Genomic DNA, 14,265 nt, shown 5'->3' on the forward strand with positions numbered 1-14,265 from the left:
ATTCCCTTGTAGTAAAATAGAGGACATGCACCCACATTGCTCTTTCATTATATGCCTGTTCTGCGGTGTTGCGCTTTTTGGCCATTGCGCTGCCTGTGTTCCATGAATGCTCTAGAGTACTTGCCTGAATACTCATAAGAACCGACCCAGTTTTACATTCACATAGGTGGATATCCATCAAGTGTACATTGCAGTTAAAATACACTCTCTCATAAAAAAATGGACTATGGATTCCAATAAAAGTAAAATAACTCATCCTTTCTCATTGCAATTCAAGTTATACAAAGTATACAAAAAATGCTATCTAGTCATAGGGGGGGCCTCAAAGAAAGACAATAGCATACCGAGGCGGCGAGGTGACTTGTTTTTCCCTTTGAACCTAATTCATGGAATCTCCAATCACATAGGTGGGGTTGCCGTCAGTGTCGCCCTCATCTAAGGCAAAAGTCCCATCCCCCTTGACGTATAACCACTTGCTTCCAAAGAAGTGGTGCGGTTAGACATGTGGCCAAACTAAGTCCAACCTAATATAATCTCTAGCAGCTGCTTGATTAAGTTATATCTCAACTTACATGTATTCTTTTCCCATTGCACATAAGATAACATGTCTTACCTATTGCAATGAGACAGGTTGCAAAGCATATACACATCGAGGTCAAGCTAAAGCCAATGGGAAGATTTGCCAAGAGATTGCTAACCCACTCAAAGATCATCACATGCCTTTTCTAAAGGCGATTAGCTTGGATGATATCCAAGACACTCAATTTTCACCAAAGGTAAACATATAAACATTACTGGATCCAGTTTATAACATATTACCCTTCTAACAATGATGGAAATCTACTAAATATCAGTCCATAATCAATGGCTCTGCTATAGTACTTGGATAATCTAACAATATACATCAAAGTTCCTTATAAGGACACAAATGGGTTATCACCAAGACGCGCCATTGTAATGTAGGCAATGTCATGTCTCACATACATTATCCATCATGTACAATTGACTACCAATGATATTGACATATTTAGTATGAGAAAACACAAGGAGATTATTTTTCATAAGATTGATATTTGCTACAAAAGGTGTTAACACATGCTTACTATCATAATACCCATACTTTTCAATGAAAAATATTTCTACTGAGTGCTATAACAATATAATGAGACCAACCTGAGTTTTAATTCCTATATTCACCAGTCATTCAATTCTGTAGGGCCCGAAATTCCCTTATACCATCCGCCCGGTCTGGTTTAAGGTACGCTGTGGGCTTCAACCATATTCAAACGTCAACATCTTGACAACTAAATATAGCAGTTATAAAAATGAGTTTAACAACATAATGAACTATCGTTTTCAATGACGGTCTATTATGTGTTTCAAATAGGAATTTCTCTGTCTCATACACATTCTCAATGCTAGCACTCATGATATGAAATCATCTAAACAAAGAGAGATTAACACATATGTCTTGCTTTACTCTAAAGAAAGGACACATCTTTATCAACAACGATACTTTGACATCCATACGACACCAATATGTTGTTGAATTGCTCATGCCAGTTATAGGCGCTTGAATCAACTCATATAAAGATTTAACTAAATTGTATACCTTAAGCTCATCACCTGGTACTACTCGGTATTGTAGTTCCTCACAACTACTCAACTAGAGTCTTTAGAATTCTGAAGAAGAAATTCTAGTTACATGAGCAAGGTTCCAAAATAGTATAAATCTTTTCTCTGAGTGAAACACCTTGACTATTATTATTAGTCTTGTATTTTGCAATACAATTATCACATTTTAGTTTTCTCTTGAAGATCCAATTCAACCTATAAATCCCCCAATAAATCAAGAGTCCAGTTTAGAGGAGTTGTATCCTTCAAAAAGGACACTTCTCATAGACAAACAACTTCATTATAGGTTAATGAATCTTCCTCAAGAAACATATAAACATCATCACCGTGAATGGTGGATATACTCACTGATAGTCTTCCAAATTTCTTGTTCAGAAATTATGGGATCCTCTTACGTAGTTCATTATGAACATCCAACTACTCTATGCTAATTTTACATAAAGCATATCTTTAAAATAAAATTAGCATATAAGACATTCAATAATAGTGTGGTATCTACAAGATTGTTATCACGCATAACAACTAAAACAAACATCAATATTATGAGTTTCACTAATGAACATCTACCAGATAGTTTTAGGTCTCATTTTTTTTTTATTATTATTATTTTTTTTTAGATTCATTCACAATAGCCTTGGCAAGGCACCCCCCACATTTTGAAGCATTTTTGGATAGGCCCAAGACCTTTCCATACTTTGTAGTTCAGTGTCTTTCCAATTATCTTGTGAGATGAACTATGGTAAAACAGTGTCATGCATATGGGTCACCACACCCCCCCCAGTTCAATGGTTACTCAACCTAATCAAACTTACATGCAAAACACATTATACCGCTACAAACACTAAAAGAAACAACAATAATAATATGCACTCTTATGACAAGAATATACTTTACTCAAGTCCATGATTATGGATCATATTAAACATAGTCATATTATGTTCATGATATCTATATGAAAGGAAATCCACAAGTGATTCAAATGAATTTTAAAGAATAGAAGAATTAGATGAAAAAGGTTTTACCCAAAATAATATCATTATCATTCTTCTTTTCATCATTCAACATTCCAACTTACATAGAGAGACAATCCACGCACTTGTACATCACCTTGACTATTTATTCATAGTCATAGGAGGATAATGCCTAATAAGACAATCCACAAGCGTTACATCTTCTTGTCTAAAATAGTCACTAGAGGATATTGTCTAAGAAGACAATCCATAACCTTACATCTCCTTGACTAAATTAGGTTTAGGAGGATATTGATTGTTTCCCATATTGTTTCCTCTCGTAGACAACGATGCTCATTACTTAATAATATATGACATGGTTAAGCTTCATGTCAATGTTAAATAATACATTCATGCCAAACATGGTTAATATCATATAATAGGTTCAAGAAAAGTAAACTTTAACTGTACCCCTCACAACAAAAAATATACAATATTAAGCAAATCTAGCCACTGAATATGCAAAACAACTAAGGACTCCACCTCCTCTCCTTACATGAGCTCAAACAAGATAGAATACCCTATTAACAAGACCTCAAGTACTACCATAACATCTAATGGCTCAACCCATTAATGTCTTCCAACTAGAAAAATTTACCAATAAACTATCATCAAGTTCAAATCAATTCCACGATGATTAATATCCAAAACTAGCATGCTTTACAACTTTAACATATGCTATATTGGATATAAGCTACAAGTTACTTCATCTAACATGTATTTTCACTATAGTACAATTATAACCATCGTCTAACAACACGTACACTCAATAGAGGTAAGCAATTATGCATTGAATATATTATAATTACTATCTAAGATTTGAGTGTGGTTGATATTAACTATCTTAAGGTCTCTCTTAGACCATCTACATACATCTACATATGTACAAAGAAGATTAATATCAAACTACTTCTAGTCAAACCAATTAATATCTTAGAGATAAACACGTATAATATGTTGACTAGGTTATTAAATAAGTTTAAGCTTAGAGATTTCCCTCCTAAGAAAAACTAGCATGCAACTCAAGGCAAAAATATTACCATATAATCAAACCAAAAGAATTGCAAAGAGTGAAAGAATACGATACCTAACCGATTGAAAAACCGGATTACCATATTTTTCTCCTTCTAGAAACATAGTTCAAAAAGAATTGTAATTTTGAACTAGCTCAGGACGAATTGGGTATCAAGCCTTATACCACTGGAAAGCTCTTTGAATCAGCTATCCAACACAAGAATCGGATTGCAAAACCGAGCTCTAAGCTGAAAGTTACAGCAGTTTCCGTAACGAGTGATGCAGCTGTCAAAAAGATGAACTTTGACGTTTTTCTTGATAGAAATATCATATTTGACTCCCACAAACATAGGAGAAAGGTCTACAACCATATAGGGTTTGATAAACCACAAAAGATCAATAAATATTCAATCTTTAATTGGTTTTCCTAACAAAAACGAAATTATTAAAAAATTTCTAAAGTCATAACCCAATAATACAAACAATAACTCAAAGTAAAAGACTTATCTTTTGATTGCCGTATTAAAACACTCTCCTTTGTTCTACTATGAAAAAATTCTTTCCTTAAGATTGTTAGAATATTTGTATGAACACAGCAACTAAAGTAGAACAGAAGGAACAGTAGACAGTAGTAGAAATGAAGAGACAAGGACAGCAGTAACTGAGAATAACCAAGGCGCAGATTAGGCTGTCATCCTTAAGGAAAGATTTCGCCCCTTCCAATAGTGCAGAAAGGCAATTGTGGCGTCTTCCTCACAGGATTAAATGGTTAATAGCAGCCTGACTTTGCACTAGAATAGACTACCCTCTAGAACAGCAATATAACTCTCTCTGGCGGCTGACAGTAAGAAGAGAAGAAGAAAAGAACTGGTTTGAGTTTCTGTTTCTCTGAGTTGAGTTTCTGATCAAGTCTATTCTCTCTATGGACTCACAGTCCTATTTATAAAGGTTAGGAGGAAGAGCGACCAACTCCTAATAGAACACTGAAACTTGCTGCTCAAGAAAAAGGCAAAACAAGTTTAGGCTATTGGTCAAACCACTACCCACAACAGTAAGCCCAAGCCCGAACCCTACCCGATGTGGTTGATAACCAATGTGGGACTATCTACTATGCACTAAAGTGGAGAGAACACCATTTGTTCATCTCCTCCACTTTGCACACACACACACTAGTATTTAGAAATACACAAGAGATTCCAACACTTAGTAAGTACAAAACTACAGATTGATCACTTAACTGCGTAGCTAGATAAGGATACACAATCCATTCATAAATGAGATCATTAGCAACAATAAAATTAAAGATAAAAATGTATGGAACCTTTAGGAAACTTAGTGGACCATAGCTTTTCAGCTCTCCTGCGTCTGCACCATCTACCTCAAATGAAACATTGGGGATCCCAGATACTGTTCCTGACCAGACCATTCCATAGACTCAACCTACCTTGAGTTCTGATAAACGTAAAATGAGTAGTTTACCTACGAAATGAACGATGAATTCACAACGTAAGTAAACTAAAACTATCCTTTTACACTCAATTATCAAAGCTTCTACTCTCGATGCGAATTGCACTAAGTGGAGTAGGAAGTTCGTTCCACTCCTAGTTCCCTAGCACGGAATTGTTTTCTAATCTAATTAGCCGGTCTTAAGTCTATGAGAGTTTTACGAGGGGATTATACTACTATGCAATATGAAATTGATAACTTTAATTTAAGCTACGAATGCTATGGAAATACGATTGTTTGACTCTAGATAAGAAATAGAGGGGAATTAAATCCACCTCGAATCCAACTTAATAACCTAGTATAGATTGTCGTATCTCGATTCTTACGTTTTCCCGGCAAGAATTTCGAGTCTAATCCCTAGTGTTCATGGCATTCCTACCGGATACTAACTAGCATGTGAGGTCGTCCACCCATTCTCATGGCGAAACACGACCTTCTAGAGTGGAATAGATTCTACTACCAATTCTATACTAACCACTAAGTTTTCATCAAGGCTTCATCAACCCCTCTAATGGAGGTTTAGCCTTGAGTCATCAAACTAACATTTCCCATTGAATCTAAACTAAACATAATGTAAGAAATTGAGATTTACTTAATTAAACAATAATGAATCTAATTTAATGACTGGAATGGAATAAGAACAAGAATTTAAATGAGATCTAGAATGGAAATGACAAAATTCGAAATTGACAACTAACTATTTTATTTATCTAATCAATCAAGAACAATCATTCAAAGATTTAATCTAAAACAGGAATTGAAATGGAACTAAAACTTAATTAATTAATAAAACTAGATCTAGAATTCTATATATTACTTTAGGTCTAACTAGCTACCTTTAACAAAGAGCTAAGCTTTTGTTTTTATACATTCAGATCCAAAAATCGTGCATGGGCTTGGAGCCATGTTTTGGGCCAGAGAATCAGGCCCAAAACCCAATTCTTTCAGTCCAAAAAGGCCTCTTCAGCTGCAGTTGGCTTCCACAGACTTTTCGTCCACTTCTACTCCTCTGATTGGGTCAAGGCTTGGACCATTGGAAAGTTCTTTCCGAGCCGGTCGTTTTGACATAAGGTAGGCCCAATTCCAAGGTCTGAGTCCAAAGATATGGAATTCAGAAGTTCTGCTGACTTTTGCTCCTTTATCTCGCTAAAGTGGCACATTTCTGCACATAATGGACTTTGAAGCCTGAAATGCATAAAAACACGTAATCATAACCAATTATTCACATAATTGGTCTAACAAGATGATTATTAAGGGTTAAAACTACAGTTTTGGGCTCTTATTAAACCACCCCCCCAAACAAAGATTTTGCTTGTCCTCAAGCAAATATGAGAAATTAGCATAAGTGACCAAAAATGGAGTTCTATCTACTCTCGTCTCGCTGAGTGCGATTGCATTGACCATATGCAACAAGGCCTTAAACCACTAGGAATTCCCTAGTGGACGAGTTATAGCCTCGTGAGAGTTTTCCAGTGAAGGTACTCACAAACTTCATCTATACTACAACGACTAAGAAATAAAACTATTGTTTTCTCCTTCATGTCTCAACTATCTATACATCTCACTAGCAAATACATAAGAATAACCCAGTCAGAACCCTAAGCTAATATATGCATAATAATCAATCATCTAAAATAAACATATAACAATGAGTAATACTATGAAATGTAATAGCAGTCCGCTTTAAAAACTTCGAATAAGCGCCCTTAAGTAGGTCCTCACATAAATGTCAAGACAAAACCACTCGATTTTTCCACTCAAGTTTTCATTGCTCCAAGTTGTGCAATGGGCACACTTTACCTTACAATCTCAATGACAACAAGGAAGCCGAGTCGATCAAACACATCTGCCACTTACTATCACACTAACCTATTCCTAATTGAGCTAGAGGTCTTTATTAGGTATCATGGGATTAGGAGATGGTTTAAGAAGGAAGGAAATGGATATTCAAAAGGACAAGTCCGAGATAATAGAGTCTTCATATTATGTAACTTAGAGAAAACCTTGTTATTTCCTTTGCTTCTATACTTTGTTTCCATCCTTAGCCATATTTTTCTTTTTTCTTTCTTTGGCTTTTGACTCCCTTTTATTCTATTTTTTGAGTTTTTATTTATTTCTATATATTTTTTTTTTTCCTTGGATGGAAACTTCTTTTCTTTTCCTCAAGCAACTAACTAATTTATGTTTACACAGGTTTTTTTTCTTCTTTCTTCACTCATTCTATTCTCTCGGACTTATTCTAAATTGGGTAGGTTGATTTATTCTTTTTTTTTTTATTTATTTATTTTTTTTATTTTGTTTTTGTTTTTGTAACAGGTAAAGGAATTGTGGTTTATGGAAGGCTAAAGAAAGGCTCGTGGGGGCTTACTAGCGGAAAATAATTCATAGGTTTGAATTTCTCGGCTATATCGATCCAAAGAGGGCCTAAATTCTCGCTTAGGATATGGCATAGTGATCAAGCAAGTGGACGTGTGATTTCTCTATCCGGATTTTACTTCTCCCTTGTGTCATTTCTCAAATGTTTCGCTCATATAAGGCTTTAGGCTATATTCTCACAGGATTTGTCGAATAAGTACTCTAGCCTAGATTTCAGAAACTTCCTGCTAACAATCATAGATACTCATGTAATATATTTATAGATAGATGCAAAGATTATTACCTACATATTAACCTAAGTTTCTAACAATTATTCTGATGCAAAAGCTATGTGAGACTTCTAGATTGTTAAGAGCATAGAGAAAGAAAACAATACCAATATTCCTAAGTGTATAGCATGGACTTATTTATTTATATTTTTAAATTTTTAACTTGAAAACAATATGCATATTATACATATCTATATCCTAACAGATGCCTTAATTACACGTGTTTCTATGCCCCCCCCAAACAAGAAGCATGCTTTGTCCTCAAAGCATTTAAATAAAGAGGGTAGGAAAAATACCATTGAAGCGCCGTGGAAATTCGTGAACATCCGCAAAACAAGGTTAAAACATACAAATATAGTAATATAAAACCGACGAACTCTATAAGAGTTCCACCCATTATGGGGTTAACGTAATGAAATTGCTTGGGACATAAGCATTACACTAACTTAACTAAAAAACTTACCCGCACCCCAAAGATTTTTACTTGTCATCCTCCTCTTCTATATGAGGTTCTTTCGCGATCCCCGCCATGCCATAACAACTTGCCACGCCTTCCGTCATATCATCAACTAGTGCTAACCTCTCTAGTGTTATTTGGTCCGATGGGGTGTAAGGGGCAACCAAATGTGGTTGCACCTCGCCATCCCGCCAAGTCATGGCTCGAATGATCTTACCATTATTTATTGGTGGGTCTCATGGTTTCACCCTTTCCCAACTGGTAATCGGTACGCATATGGGTAGGCAAGCCGCCAAGATAATGCGGCAAACCAAGACAGCATATAAGAAGGTACTTATGCCTCAAGGTATGGCCTCGCTCGAGAGTAGCAACTAAAACTCGGGGAATGTCATACCGACGACGCCCCTCAAAAGCAAGGAAAAATATCACCAAATGATATTATTGGCGTAGTAAACCGCCGTTTCCCTAGAATGTTCATCATGATGAACAACATGGTTGGCCTACATTCAAATAGGCTACTTTCGTATGCGATGTTATATTGGTCTTGGTCCATGATATTTAAACACCCTCCCCCATAATACTCATGGAAATAGGCATATTCATATAGGTATGAAGTTATCCGTCATATATCCCCACGCAGCATGTGGTCGTAATGGCAACCCCGAAAACCAAAGCTATCAATTGCTTACTGAATTTCATAGTCGCCCATCAATAGCAAGGGAAAATTTTTGTTCTCCTTCTTGGGTACAAAAAAAAGTAATATTATTATAGAAGAATTCAGTTAGCTTAGGTGAAAAGAATCGCCATCACTCACCGTAAGATGCCGCCATCCTAATCGCACGATCCGGCCATGAACGATGCTCCATAGGTATCGGTTCCCATCAAGTCTTCAAATGACTGTTCGAATCACTATAGAGGTGTCATCTCAAAACTACTCAGAGAACAGCTGCGAAAACCTGAAGAAACCTCGAAAAAATCGGAATTTCCTGTATTTACGGGAGGAGGCGCGCTGGCGCTGGCCAGATAGGCGCGAGTCGCTACCAGAGGTTTTGAATTATAGTGTTTGAGCACGGGTCGCCGCTTTGCTGGGCGCTTCGTGATTTTTTTCGATTTACATGTTGTTAGGGCGAAGTCGCTCTGCTTGTAAGCGCGCGGCGCCGACAAAAAAAAATTTATGGCAAAGTGTATAGGGCGCAGCGCTTTTACCGAAGCGCCGTAAGTTCGTAAAACGAGTTTACAAGAAAAACAAGCTGAAAAAAGCTTGGAGTGAAAGGTGAGAGATGATTGTGGGGTGTAGTGTGGGTTGTGAGTGTAGAATGATGGAAGTTTAAATAGGTTCTGGGTTTCCAAAACGAATCGGCAAGTTGCCAAATTGTTTTAAGGCAATTTCCGGAAATAGAAATCATTAAAACCCGAAAACGAAAACTAACCATAGTTTTGATTTCCTAACAACCCTGGTATCTTTTAAACTTGGTTTAGAATAGTAACTTCTAAACTCTCCTACATATCATGCTACCACTACAAAAAATCATAGATATGCCGATATCGGCCTAATTTTCAACTTTGACTCCAAGACAACCTTACGAAAGATGATCAAAATAAATTATATTAAAATAATATGAAATCCAAGCAATCTAAAACAAACAACTTAATATTTAAATCTAACTACTGAAATAAAATTCCACTAACAAAACAATAAAAAAAAAAAACAATGAAATAACAGGACACAACTGATGGTGAACACCTAGGCGCAGTGAAGAAGATGGTCCCCGAGATGGAGATCGGTTCTGGTGAAGGATGGCTTCGAGCCATCCGCCTCGCGGGCGACGACGCCATGCCTCTCGTGACTCACCGAGACAGACTCATCCACGAAAGTGGCATACGTCAGAGCATCTCTATCCCGAACAAGCGCCGTGGCTTCCATCTCGCCTTTGAGTATCGCGATAATCGGGCTTGGTGATTCCGTGGATAATCTCCAAGTTAGACAAGATATCTTCCCCGACCCCTTTCGAAAGCATTTCAACTCTCGCCCGAAAGTTCGCTTTGCTTATTTCAATTACAATTTGTCTATGTCGGATATCTTCACAGATACGATAATCGCGATCGCAAAACCAAGTTTGCAAAGATTATCATTCGCTCTAAATTAGAAGTTTGACTATCGAAATTATCCTCAACCAACCATGTCATGTCTTCCCTTTATTATCCGAATCAACTTCATCCTCTACGCACAACGCCAAGTCTTTTTTGATGCATTCCTTATAAATACTTGCATTAGAATGCAATTTGATCTTAATAGGAGCAGATTTAGCGACAAAATCTAAATGAGAGCATAATCTTAGTGATCAATACGGGAAGAGGCCATGCTCTTTCCCACTCCTCTAATCACATTCAAAATTACATCGAGGATGCAGAAATTACACTCATTCGCTTGCAAAATCCAGAGAACGCGTCGCATTAATCAAGTCCGATGTCGCCGACTTTGTCTTTCCCGAGGATCGCCTCCTACCAATCCACCGAAGCTACCGCCGCTTGATTGGTTCTCGTGGTCGCCCGGGCTAACGCAATGAGATATCGTGATTGTATTCACCCTCTATGATCGTGATCTTTCATCAAAGCAGAACCGCAGATAATCGATTCCCGAATGGTCGTGATCTAGGTTGGTTACAGTTCAGGCGATTCCTAATAGCTCACCAACAACCGCCTCGCATTTTCCTCCTCGCTCCTCGCTATCCTAATGAAAATCCTATTTCCTCCAATTCTCGCTTCTTATAAACTGTTCTACCAAATCATAGTGATAGAACTCCTCCGTCGAATACCACAGTCTGTTCCCAACCCTCTTAATCATATTGGCCGTAAAATGGTGCGAAATGGTCGGCCTCAAACGCTGCTCGCAACATTCTTCGTCAGAAATACCATTGAAGTTTCAACTGATTTGGGGTTTGTAGATGGTGGTGGATGCAAGTTTGATGAAAACCAACTAAACACAACGGTGGTGGTTATGGTAGGTACGGTGGCAGGTTTTAAAACTTGAATTGGTGGGTGTTTTCTTGGTGGAAACGGTTGGAGATTGTGTTGGTGTTTCACAAAGGGCGTGGGTGGTGTTTCTATTTTGATGTATTCTATTTTTATTTTTATTTATTTATTTTTTTTATTTTGGTTGCTAGGGTTTAATTAGTGAAAGTCGGTTTGAGAAGATGAAGTGCGATTAAGTTTTGGAGGATGGGCGCGGGCGCGCTGTAGGTGCGCGCGAGTTGGGCCCAAGCCCAATTCGATTTTTCGACTTTCGTCGATTTTTAGCGCTACTTCAAACTATATTTCCCGCTTCGTTATCGGTCCGATTTTTGCGAATGAGATATGGAAATGATCAGGAGAGAATTTCCAATCCAATGATCCATAAACTACTCTATTCCGACCGTGGGTGACATATAAGATAGTGGAAAACGCCTCGAAGTGCGTGCATGACGTAAGTTATGCGAACGAATGAACACTAAATTAGATGACGTCAACCCCAATGAACTATACTAATGGACCTAAGCAACACAAATAGAAAGTTCGAGCAATCCGGATGGAAAGACTGATTTCCCACCCCCAAACAAATTTTTAAACACAAAATTTGTTTTAACATGGGTCGTTTAAAGTCAGATTCCCCAGACTTGTTGGATTGCTAGTTCTCTGGGTTTAGATATATATCTATATCTAAAAATGAAAACAATTATTATTTTTTTTTTTATTTTTTTTTTGTTTTGGTAAAAACAATAAGCAAATAAAGACATAATTCACACCATAGGGAAACATGACTCAAAAATCCGAGAAAACATGCAAGAATGGAAATCGTGAACTATGTGAACCGTGGACTTAGGATCCGGTACTTACAGCCACACACTCCATAGGGAGGGCCCGGTTACCTTAATGGTGCACTTACCATTAAATGGAAGTGAAAGGAAGTACACCAATGACAAGGGTCATTCCTCATATATAGGGTCCTGTAAAAGGACTTCCTCTATATCAGGGGACAAAAGTTCGTGAAAATGTTTTAATCGTTGACCGCTAACTTGAAAGGTACCGTTGTCCTTGGATTTACCAAGGTAATTGCCCCGTAAGGGGTGACTTCAAGAACTTAAAAGGACCGCACTAACGGGTTTTTAGTTTCCCCGGAAAATATGTAGACGGAGTTGTAAAGCAAAACCTTTTGTCCGACCACAAACTCTTTTGCTAAGATATGCTTATCATGAACACGCTTTCATGTTAGCTTTATAATCCTTCATGAGATCGTAAGAATCGCCACGGATTTCTTCAAGCTCATTTAATTGTAACTTCATGCTTTAACACCCGCCATCAATATTGTAGTTAAGGCTTTTATAGCCCACGAGCACGGTGCTCTAATTCAACGGGCAAATGACATGGTTTCCCAAATACAAGTCTAAAGGGAGACATACCTATAGGAGTTTTGAAAGCAGCTCTATATGCCCATAAGGCATCCGATAGACGCTTCGACCGGGTCTTTCCTATCGGGTTTACCGTTGTTTCTAAAATCTTTTGATTTCCTATTAGAAACTTCTACTTGTCCGCTAGTTTGTGGATGATAAGGAGTTGCAACTTTGTGTGTAACTCCATACTTTTTCACTAGGGATGCAACAACTCGTAAAAAAATGTGTTCCACCATCACTAATGATGGCTTTAGGAATGCCAAACCCACAGAAAATATATTCTTTAATAAAAAATACCACGGTCTTATGGTCATTGCTACGCAAGCTAGGGCCTCTATCCATTTAGACACGTAGTCCACGGCAACTAGAATATAAATATAACCGTGGGAAACAGGAAAGGGCCCATGAAATCAATACCCCAAACATCAAAAATTTCTACTATCAAGATTGGATTTAATGGCATCATATTACGCTTTCGCGGATTCGGCCCAAGTTGTTGGCAATGAATACACGCCTTGCAATGCACTTGGGCATCCTTAAAAAGGGTAGGCCAATAAAATCCACATTGAAGAACTTTAGCGGCTGTTTTCATTCCACTAAAGTGGCCACCACACTTTTGTCATGGCGTAACGATAGAACTTCATTATATTCCCACCGGGAATGCAACGATTTAATAATCTGATCCGCACAATACTTAAAAAGGTAGGGCTCATCCCAAGAGTATAATAACTTGACTCGCCAAGAACTTCTTACGCTCATTTCTTGTCCAATTATAAGGCATAACATCAGCCGCTAAATAATTTACGATGTCCGCGATACCATGGTGATGAAAAAAATAGCATACGATGCTCATCGTGAAAAGAGTCCGGTATGGACTCGTAATCACTACTATCGCCATTTGTAAGTCTAGATAAGTGGTCGGCAACTACGCTTTCGACCCCTCTTTTGTCCTTTATTTCTAATGTGAACTCTTGCAGAGAAGAATCCATCGGATTAATCTCTCGCTAGCATCCTTCTTTGCAAGAAGGTACCTAAGGGTCGCATGGTCCGTGTAAACCAAAGTTTTAGAACCAACCAAATAAGGACTAAACTTATCTAAAGCATAAATGACAGCTAAGAATTCTTTTTCAGTAGTTGAATAATTCCGTTGAGCATCGCTTTAATGTTTTACTAGCATAATAAATAACAAATGGACTTATTATCTAGTTTCGTCCCCAAGACAAAGACCAACCGCATAGTCACTAGCATCACACATGAGTTCGAAGGTTTAGACCAATCAGAGGTCAGATAATAGGTGCAAGTGGTTAGGGCGGCTTTTAAGGTTTCAAAAGCCCCGTTTACAGCTAAAATTAAAATCAAAGATTGCATCCTTCAAAAGCAGGTTAGTTAAAGGCCTAGCTATTTTCAAAAATCTTTAATGAAACGCCTATAAAACCCCGCATGGCCTAGAAAGGCTCTAAACTCACCTGACAAATCGCGGGTTTAGGTAGGGTCGCTATCTTATCTAGTTTGGCTTTATCTACTTCAATGCCATCACTAGATACAATATGACCTAGTACTATGCCCTTTTG

At 37.6% G+C, this 14,265-nt stretch overlaps 1 pseudogene; it reads right to left on the bottom strand.

Moving 5' to 3' along the window:
* LOC147481563 (serine carboxypeptidase-like) overlaps positions 1–14,265 on the bottom strand; it is a 37,133-nt pseudogene that overhangs the window by 1,184 nt on the left and 21,684 nt on the right.

Source organism: Coptis chinensis, chromosome 8 (assembly GCF_015680905.1).
Source record: "Coptis chinensis isolate HL-2020 chromosome 8, ASM1568090v1, whole genome shotgun sequence".
Lineage (NCBI taxonomy): Eukaryota > Viridiplantae > Streptophyta > Magnoliopsida > Ranunculales > Ranunculaceae > Coptis > Coptis chinensis.